This window comes from Mizuhopecten yessoensis, unplaced genomic scaffold (genome assembly GCF_002113885.1).
Source record: "Mizuhopecten yessoensis strain PY_sf001 unplaced genomic scaffold, ASM211388v2 scaffold1973, whole genome shotgun sequence".
Classification (NCBI taxonomy): Eukaryota; Metazoa; Mollusca; class Bivalvia; order Pectinida; family Pectinidae; genus Mizuhopecten; species Mizuhopecten yessoensis.
Window position 1 is genome coordinate 2,130 of NW_018404314.1, and position 10,964 is coordinate 13,093.

The window sequence follows — 10,964 nt, forward strand, 5'->3', positions numbered from 1 at the left end:
TAAATGTTTTTCTTTTGTCTACTTCTAGGACAAAGATCTAGAAAGGACTGTTGGCATCAATACTGGTCACGTCGGTACATCCGATTTTAAACTGGAGAAAGGAGATCGGGACTTCGTGGTCGAAGTAAGTAAACTAAGTTTAATATAAAAGACAGGTGGTGAGTTATAATTTGTGAACGACCTACGAACTAGGTTGTGATAAAGCGGTATATAAGAACCTTGAATTATTATTAGTATAATAATTGTTATGTACTTGGTGATCACGAGTTTATAATCTTCATTTAAAAAGGGAGGGGTATATAGATATCAAGTTGATGCCTGTCCCTCTGTCCGTCCATTTATATTTGTTGTCCATATACTAACTTCAGAATGAGTGACCGCGCAAAACTTTAACTCAGTATCAAATTTATAAAAGCAACGAGAAAGTCCTCAATTGCTTTTGAAGCATGATTCGTCGAAGGTCAAGGTCGCTATTTCGAAATACATAGGACTCTTTTCTGGAACCACTTTTCAGACCAATGATCCCGCATGACTATGTTGGTTGCTCTAGAAAAAAGGACAATCACTATAAAATTAAGGAGTGTTACTAAGAATTATATGTTTTTCCTAAGCTGATAATATCTTCAGAATGATTCTAAGACACACTGCTCTTTACTCAAAGCGTAACGTTCCGTCATCAATCATGCGAACGACTTTATGAAATCACCATAAATTTCCGTCGATTCCATTGTCATTCCAGAGAATATTTCACTGTTTCATTTGCCTTCTACAATTTGAAGATCGCACAGAAAATGTGTTCACTTGTAATTTTTTCTCAACTATGTTGTAAATGACAACTATCTCGGAACATCCAGCGTATGCCTCCCTGATCAAAAACCGTCTTGATCGTCACAGAGTTCACTTACGTATTGTCTTCTTGAAAATGCAATGTGTCACGTGGGTTCTCAGTAGCTGAATAACACTTTTTTAAACATTACGTACGTGTCGCGCACGTGGGAACATCAAACAAAATTGGTTGAAGTAACGGTGGTGACGTAACATTGCTCTTGTAAACGTCCGCAGGGATTCCTTCCTCTTTTTCACTGATTACCCTTCCCCTTGCGCATACCACTCTTTAACGTCAGCATTATATGCGTCACAGCGCGTGCTCTCCGTAATGCTGACATAAATAGTATTTGACGAGCACGTATCATCTAGCGCTTCATCAGTTCCTTCGAATTCAATAAAGCGGTGAACACATCTTTTCTTGTTCCCCGCATGGTACGTTAATCAGTACCATCGAAACAGTCATCATTAAATGCATATTAGTCTAATGAGATAGCGTTTAGCCTTTCGTGACGTCATTTCCCCCGATTGTTTTCTAGATTCACGTCTGCTGGCTATTGCATAGTGTTTCCAATTTCTCTCATTCTGAATCTGGTACTAATGTTTATACCTCTGCACCTACCGATCGAAAGCCAAATGCTTACTGACAACAAATGACTTTAAGAGAGTGTGTTTAGTCCCAGAACAATTGCACCACCTGCACGTCACCCGACACACACTGTCATATAATGCGTACAGAACCTCATATCATCATGGTTTCAGTATCTGGCGTGTTCTCAATTCCATTACATACATGAACCCTCTTGAAGTTTATTTTATTAGAATTTTCATCGTTCACAACATACACAAATGTGTTGATGTGTACGTACTTATGTATGTTACCCCTATTTGTCATAACTGTAGCGGCTGCATGTTTCGAAGATTTTCAGGAAACTTAAACGGAATTACGTTATCAGTCAAAGTTCAATTTTTCTGTTACTACGTTCACTCTATCGTCGCACCTTCCAAACCCGACATGATTTATATATCCTACTCAGCCTTACCTTCACCTCCGTTATTGATTTGTCGCTCTCTCAGTGCATTTACGTCCACGCCTGCTCTAGGTGTCTTTATTATTGATGACTTTACATCGGTGAGCACTTGTATCCAACATATCCCGACTTGTGTACATGAGGCGAACATGTTGTCACCTCATTGGCGGGTAAAACCTCAATTTGTATTTATGGTTTAAGTTTTATCTTTTAAGAGCACATTTTCCAGGTATCGTGTGACTATTATCTTGACCTCAAGTTGTAACGTCGTCGTCGGCCTATGTCAGGCGTACTGTCAGTGTAGGCACGGTCTGATTTGCGATAACTAATGCCCATACGCGAATTATTCTCTGGAGCTCTGATTGATCGACGACTCGTTTTTCCTCTTGACAGAACATTCCCCCCTTATACGTTATTATCTTACCCCAATGAGCCGTTCCTAAAACAGTTTCCGATATCAAAGTATATTTTATTGTGCTGTGTCATTTGTTCCTTTCTGCTATTAACAACCCTGGTTTATTTCGATGTTCTCAAAGCTGAGGTAACACCCATGCCTGTCAGTTTACGATTATATCAAAGACAATTGCAAACAACAAATATGCCAATAAGTCCGTAATATTACCCCTGAGTAGATCAACATATCGAAACTTTCGATACAGACAGCTTTGTCAACAATAAAAATAACGGTAGTTTGTTCAATTTATCATATTTGCTTGATAATTGTGATATAAATGCGAGTTGTCTTCAAGACATAATTTGCCTTTTGTAGCAGCAATTATAACATGTCAATATATACAATGTACATGTCGGTAGCAGTTGACCCTTAACGGGTTTACATGTCTGTTGTTCCGCCTTTTCAGAGTCAGTTCTAAGTACCGGGATTAATGGCGGATAAATGCCCTGTTAACTTATAACCAAGTTTATAGCTAGCACTTCCTACCAGAGCATACACTGACGAAAACTGCAGCTGATGATTTTTTTTCAACTTAACAGTCGTTATCTTTGGCAAAATGTAACCGAATTATATTTTCACATATGTCTGGAAAAATGGTCTAGATTGTGCTGGAATTGCATGCCGGTACTTTAATTGCGTGTTGAAGCTTCATCTTTGTCTTTTCTATGTCTCGTTTCTAAATCAAATACATGCGCTATCATATGATCATTTCAACCTTGCAGCAAGGCCGACGGAGCATCACGTCCTTCCTGAAGTACTATGCCGCCCATAACCAGCACCTTGCTAAACGATCCGAATCGTCTTCATCTCGAGTCGTCCTCACCTCCAAAATATCAGAGGAGTCTGAGAATGGGCAGGATGATAAGGACGTGTGTAAGGGAAGTGCTAATGCTGACAGTATACGTTTAAATGACGTCAACGGTACAGATGAAATCCAAGATGAAGACGACGCTGATAATGAGAAGACGCCAAGTAAGATATTTTCCCTAAGATTTGTACACGCGATATAGTGTTGTGTCGGCGACGGGACGCGGGACGTGCGAGGGGTGTAAAAAGGAAGCTTGACTGAGAGGAAGGAACTTAAGGAGAGGGGTGTTAGATAGAGGGGATAAAAAAGAAGAATATGTACGAGGAAGGATGTGAGAAGGAAGGTGGCGTAGGAGAGAGGTTGCTAGGGAGATAGAGCGCGTAGAGGGGGAGAGGTTTGGTGTGGGATTCTGGTCAGAGACTAGGGGCTTTAGTAAATGATAAGATGAGGGTCATGAGAGAGGAGGGGTGTATAAGAGGGGATAGAGCGAAAGTTGTCGGAGAGTAGTGATGTAGGTGGGAGTTGGGAGATAGGGGCGTTGGAGGGGTTAAGAGAGGCGGGGAAGAAAGGGCGTAACTAAGCTCGGGGTAGAGGGCGTGGTAGAGGAGGAGACTACTTGGAAATGAATTGGATGTTGGCCTTGGAGAGTTGGGGTGAAAGAGGAAAGCATGGAACAGTGAACATTTGAGAAAGCATGTGGGCACAGTTTGGGCGAGAGAGTGGGGGATGGGAGAAGCGTGACGTTGGAGAAAGCATGTGGGAGTAGTTGGGGCAAACGAGTGGGGGATTGAAGAAGAGAGACGTTGGAGGAAAGGCGTTTGAGAGGAGGAGAGGGCGTAGGTGTAATGAAGCAAGGAAAGAGGAGGCGTGGGTGAAAGGACTATCGGTGAAAGAGGATTTGAGTAGAAAGAAGAGAGGAAGTGTGATATTTGGTGCATGGTAAAAGGAGGTGTAGGAGAATGGGTTGGAGGTGGGGGTGTGGGCTCAAGATCTGATTTGGGGTGGAACAGGGGTATTAAAGAGGAGGCTGTTAGAAGAACTGGAATGGGAGAACGAATAAGAGAGAAGAAAGTTTGTGGTTGGTGTGAGAGGGGGCATGGTTGGATTTTGAAGTCGTTTTCATGTTTCTATTTCGTGTAATCTTTGTTAAGGTATTGCTTGAACTGACCTTTTGGATCTGAGTTACAAATAAGTACAAGTCAAGCTACATGTGAACATGCAGAAGAAAGTAGTGGGGAATATTTTTTCTCTGAGTGAATTAACATTTTGTCTACGAAGGAATCCACGTTTTGAGTGTTAGTGAAGTCACATTGTACATCAATGGATTATTCAAATTGCACGTGTTGTAAACGTACATTTTGAAATTATTAGTTTTTAATTTTATATCCTTATTCACAAAATATCTCTATATATTTTTCACACGTCCCCATTTCTTGATTTCCTACAGATGTTTATAGTTTAAAATACGCAATGTTTACATGTTTTATTTCAGTTTTGGATGCAAGCTAGTTAAGAGAATTAACTTGGTTCGGCGGACATACATCAACTCCAAATGATGGCATTAACAAGACTCCATCTCCGTTAGGTCATGAATACTTCCTCGTGCGAAAAGGGGACCGGTTCTTCATTGTTTAAGTGAAGAGGCTCGTGGAGACATTGAGACTGAGTTGTGGAACGTTTGTGATTTTTGTCTTTATTGACAACACACACCTACTGTACACAAAGTATGTGGTGTTATGAACAAACCTTTCAAAGAATAAATGTCAGAGGTTGAAGAGTTTTCTCACGATTTTTTTTTATCGTTATCTAATAATAAGATTTATCTGAACGTGTTGTGTTTCCACATTATGTAGTTATGATAAGTTAACTCCAAATCAACATTCATATAAAACTAGTATTGAAGCTTTCTTAGGAATGAAGAATTTTTCGACAGCGATCATTGTCATTGTGTTGTAAAGTTTATATCCCGAAGTTGTATTATTATGATCATTTAATTGTAAATAGCCCATTATTAAGAATACTTTCATCGCCGCACTCAAAACACTTAAGAAACCTATGGTGTTTTTCATGCATACAGTAACTTTAATTTCCTTTTGGACCATATAATTCACTGATCGTGTTTTTCAGTTGGTTAAAGCGTCCGTACCGTGATCGGATGCCTAGAGTCTGAATTCCAGCCTGCTCATGTTCCATTTTTACTGTATACAGCTGTTGACAGTCGAACGGGTACCCTTAATACACATTTATACACCCATGGTAATAAGTCTTCCTTGGAGGAATCGTAGAAAAAAAGCTTGATTGTCGCTAAAGCGTTGTAGAAATTGAATTACGTGAGAGATAAGGGATGTGCCGTTCAGCCACCACGCTGTTAGGTTCGGAGGATGAGTTGGATTGTGTAGGTATAATACTCACCGGTACCTCCTGGTGTCCTGATATAATGTCACAACGCTGTTAGGTTCGGAGGCTGAGTTGGATCGTGTAGGTATATTACTCACCGGTTCCTCCTGGTGTCCTGATATAATGCCTTCGGTAATAAAGAAACGGATGCTGATTAACCTATATTTTTATTATCATTTTGTAAATAATTGTTTTAATTATCTAAATGATATGACGACAGTCTTTGTTTTGACTATCATCCTTAATCGAACTATTTTTTTATCTAAATGTTGAGCCTTTGAGCGCTTATGGTCATTCTGTGCGAGATCTTCACTTTTAAAGCATACCTAGTAATTAATTCTAAGCCATATCATTCTACATCATTAATGACCCAAATCCCTATCATATTTTTTTAAGCTATACTGCTTATCTTAACCTACAACATCGGGATGTTATTCTGTATCAAACAACCACAGTATGATGGTAACGAACTATGTCAAAGAATGATACCGAAAAGCTACGCAAAGCATAGAAATAGAAGTATTTTTGTATAAAATAGGAAGTTGTCATTTTAATCCTTAAATATGCAGAATTTGTTGTCAGTTTTAATGATTATCAAAACTTAGCATATTTACCCTAATGTATAACTAGACATAATTTCCTCCAGATACATCACAGTCCTCTACATTAATGTTCACCCATAAACACATAAATACCAAAGGACAGAAATGCCGTCCTCGATACCACGGGGTTACGGTCACTTTCGCTCTCTACACCCCTGGAATATGTCATAGAAAAAGTGAAGGCACGCGGCCAGCTTTTTGATTGGTGTCGGGTAACAAAAAACCCTGACCAATCACTAGGCTGATACCTGTCTTTTGATGATGACAAAGGAGCGATGCCCGACCGTTAAGCGACTGCGATCTTCTTCTAAAGTACATCAAAGAACCAAACTAGTCTTCACGAGAAGTTGCTCATTGAGCCTCCGACTTTGCTCTGCCATACATTCCAGGGGTGTAGAGAGCGAAAGTGAGCGTTACCCTTGGATATCGAGGATGCAAAAATGCATGCATGCGATCATATGTTTGATGTATGCAATTACTTGCATAACGCTTAAAACATATGTATAATTTCTCAGACCTGTACATTGAGAAATATGCTATTTTGTAGGTTGTAAAGGTTTAATTATACATATTATACCTTTTTATCTTTCGTCCTTTATCAATTACATTAAGCTGAATAAGATCTTCGATCGATTTCTTTTTGTGGCAGGATTGGTTTGTGTAAAATATTGTTGTTGTTTGAGTACTTTTGCGTATCAAATTTTAAATTCCTGTTTATTATTATATATCGTTATGAAATATTTACAAATCTCTATACTACTATACATTGAAACTGTTTTATATATCATGCATGTCTAGTTTGAGTTGGTGAGGGAAAATGTGTGCAAATATTTTTTTTATTAATATGAAGGGATTTTTATATATATATTTGGCATTTAGCTTTCATATGGCCTAAGTGTCATAATTAATACATGTTATCTTGTCATGTAACATGATTCGGTCGACATACAGATAAACGTGTTCTTTATCATCTTCCTGTGATTAAGACATCCAGCTGGTAGGGTACGATTGACGCGAATAATGCTGATGTCGTATAAACTGATGTGAAAACTTGGAAGAACACACTCTATTTAAAACGTTCGCCATAGCTGAACTTTTGCCCTTTCGCCAACAATGATGAGGGAGGTTTCACAAAGACAGTAAATGTTGTTAATAGCTTACTCTACATAGTTAATCGATTGAGAAATGTGAAATGTTCACTGAAAGTGTATCGTTTTAAATGTCCATGGTGTCATTGTTTACTAACTGTTCGGTAATGACACAAAATAAATATAACAAATCAATCGCTGATTAAATTCGATCTTGTGCAGAATTAATAACATATCCTTATTATTTATACTATATGTATGAATAAATGTTAGGAGATACCAATTCGCGGTTTAAATCCGCATTAAATTCACTTATATTAAATAAAAAACAAACTGAAAAATAGGTGAATAAAGACCCGTCAATCAATAACACCTTTCATGGTTTTACTCAGTCACCCCTATATTTCTAAACTGGACTTGTCCAGTCTTTGATTTGGTAAGGGTTCAAATGTGGCATTAGGGTTGAATGGGTCAAGTGGCTTGCTTCACACTATCTATGTATTATTTACAGAGATTGAGTCTCATGTTAAGACAAATCAAGATGTAGTTTGGAGTTGTTGTAACTATGAAATATACCTGAAGCATAAAACTTCAGAAAGTTCATGAAATACGATCGTGACTCCAAACTTACGGACATCACAGCATAGGGACAGTTTTGCTGTTGGAGCTGTTTATAGTGACGTATCCTGTGGCGCGACTGTATTTGTACGGCTTATGCAAACTGATAAGTGTAGGACCAGCTGGTTGATACTGTCTAGTCTGAAGTGCATTGCCTTTGTATCAGGGATTAGGCTCCTGTGTTTACACTGTGAAACTTGCCATACAAATGTACATAGTGGGATAAGTTCGGGCAGAAAACCGTTAACACACTATATCATATTTCTGTATCTCACCTGTACTTTACCTCATTCTTAAATAAATCCTATAAATTAAGGATCCCTGTCCCACCGAACTGCGATTTTTGTTTATGCAGTTGCATCCTTTCAAACACGTATTCTGGCCAGAACACTTCAGTTGACCAAATAACTCATCGGTAAGAGCGAAATTATAGAAATCTGAAATCCGGGTTTTTCACACTCAGAACTCTATTTGTTGATAATATTTTGTTTATTTCATCTTTGTCATTTTTCATAAAAGTCCCGCAGTGAATGTTTGGTTTCTATTCAGAAATGTTTTGTGACAGCTATTGTCCTTTCCTGGTATAACGGATTCCTAATTGTTCTTTACAGTTTTGGCAGTGGTACGGGGATCCTGAAGACAGATATTATCATAAGTTATAACTTTGTTTAGAATAATCCTTTCATGAGGGTCTAGGGGGTCTGAATTCAAATCAAGGTACAACGTGGAAAACGAAGAAAGGTTCATGATAATAGAAGAAATACATTATCAAGATTTTCTTCAATAACATTCCTTGAAAATTCCATTTTTGTTTATTCCTTAGGAGAACTAGAACTAGAAGTTTAAGTCAGAAAACATGTTTGAGTATCGACTTTCATAACAAACAGTCGTATATCTTATTCAAAACGTTTGAAATATGAAATACGTTATCTCGTCAGTAGACTGTAGTCCCATGCTGACACGACGTTCTCTCCGGACGGAGTGAAATTAACATTCCAGACATATTTTCCTTATAAGATGATTTTTCATTTGTGTCCCGCTCTTTTGATATCAGCAACTTTGATAAACATTCCAATCAGATTTAATTCGTTCCCCTGAGGTTTTTCTGTGACCAGTAATTAATTAACGTCGGTAAAGTCATGTTTGTACCTGATAGATTTAGAGCGTTTTGACACTTTTATATTTACATATGTGTGTTATAAAAAAAAAATACAGTGTCGTCATTTTTGTACAGTGATAGTAATAGCTGTGAGTTAATGTCCCTTGCTTCCGTTTTTTACTGTCGTGAGAGATCAATATGCAAACTAAGCATCTTTCTCAGCGAATGTGCATAATCCTATTTTAAATACGCATTTGATAGTACGTGTGTTTTATTTTATTCTGAGTTGTTAAAGTGCTCAGTGTTTTTTTATTCACCCAGATGCATGTGTGTTTTGGATTTCAATAAAAATCGGTAAAGCCTAAAATCGAGTGTCGTTATATGTTTCCTTTTTTAATTCTAATATTCCTCGGTCTTACATGATTGATAGTTGTATAATAAAAAAACTGACAAAAATATATCAGAATGTTATAACAAATGGACGAAATTCTGAAAAATATATTGACACAAAAGACACCGAGTGAAATTGGAGAAACTCCGAAGCAAAAAGAAACTAAAAGTGTCGCCAAAATGGTTTGCCGTACACTTGATGGCCGTAGTAATCTCTTTTGAAATTCAAGAATTAAGTTTTTTTGTGCATATCCTCTTCTGTTTCCACACTAGTTAAGACCTCTTTGGATTATCAACGTATGTCCCCTAGCATAACCGATGAGTCCTAGAAGGACCAAACAGCTGTATGGTGCAGTGTACTTCACTGTTGACATACTTCATCTATTTCCAAGTTTTAGGGGTGTAATCATCTGTGTGTGTCACGTTCACCTATGAAAACCCTTACCTGTCTAAATCTGGTACAAAATTGATGAAGAAGGCCACAGAACACTAGGAGAAGGCGACGAGTCGATAGAATATTATGTCACTCCTCATATACGGAAAGATAACTGACTAACATACTTTAAATAACATGGTTACACTTTTTACGTTTTTGTAAATCCAACGCTATTATTACAGCAGTAGTGTAAAGCAGAAATATATCGTAATATAAGTGTTTTATGTAATACATAATTAAAAGGAACGTTTTGCTGGAAAGTCAACAAATAGACAGAATCAGTTGATCGGGGTAGGACGAACGTATGATAACAATAAATATCAACAAATTTGTATGTGTGATGTGAAATTTATTTTATAGCATGAATTTCAATTATTGAAATGTACATTTAAACAAAGAATTTGTACACAGTTTAATTCCCTTTAAAACTGTCATAGAAAACTCACAATACGTTTAGACGATAGACGAGTTTGTTATATTCTGCCTTTGAATGCTTACACATAACCTTTAATAAATGCGAATAACTTGTGATCTTCCTTTAATAAAGTAGACATTATTATATTAAAGTGGTTCGATTTTTCAATAATATCTTATCAAAAGATGAGAAATGAAGACCACACGCGACAACGGGAATGTGTGTATCGTAAACAGTTAAAGGGAGGTAAATTGGATATCCATAATGTCGGGTTTTGGTATATTGCTGGTGGCACTCCCCTGCTTGGCCGTAGTCTTGATACATATGAAATACTAATTACAAAATAAATTATTTGTGGCAGCAAATAGTTATTAATTTGTAGCGTTTTACACCGTTTCATAAGAATCTTTACTTTTTTGCTGTATTCTACATATTATTAGGAATTTCTGACTTCAAGTGTCACTGATGAAACCTAAACGGACGAAATTACCATATGGTGCTGTAAAATATTTAATTTTTCTTGCTGCAATCATTACCACATTGTTATTTTGTTTTACTAATTTTGGCTAACTTTGGTATTTGGATACATTTTCGGTTTTCTTTTCACACGGAATGTAGCGCCGCAGTAAGCCATGACTAAACATGACGAATCGTTACAAACTAATTGTAGAACGTTTCCCTCACCTCAGATATAACAAGTATCCCCTTACTTCAATCACAAAACAATAAAGGTAAAGTAATCCCTTTCAAAGCACTTTAAGTATAAAAAATATAGGGCCTTACTCCAAATGTAAGATATAT

General features: G+C 37.3%; 1 long non-coding RNA gene across 1 annotated transcript; it reads left to right on the forward strand.

Moving 5' to 3' along the window:
* The first annotated feature begins 16 nt into the window (after positions 1 to 16).
* On the forward strand, positions 17 to 9,293 carry LOC110444068. The gene is made up of 3 exons (XR_002462192.1): positions 17 to 124; positions 3,033 to 3,282; positions 4,611 to 9,293. It is a non-coding gene; the product is annotated as an uncharacterized LOC110444068 (long non-coding RNA).
* The last annotated feature ends 1,671 nt before the right edge of the window (positions 9,294 to 10,964 follow it).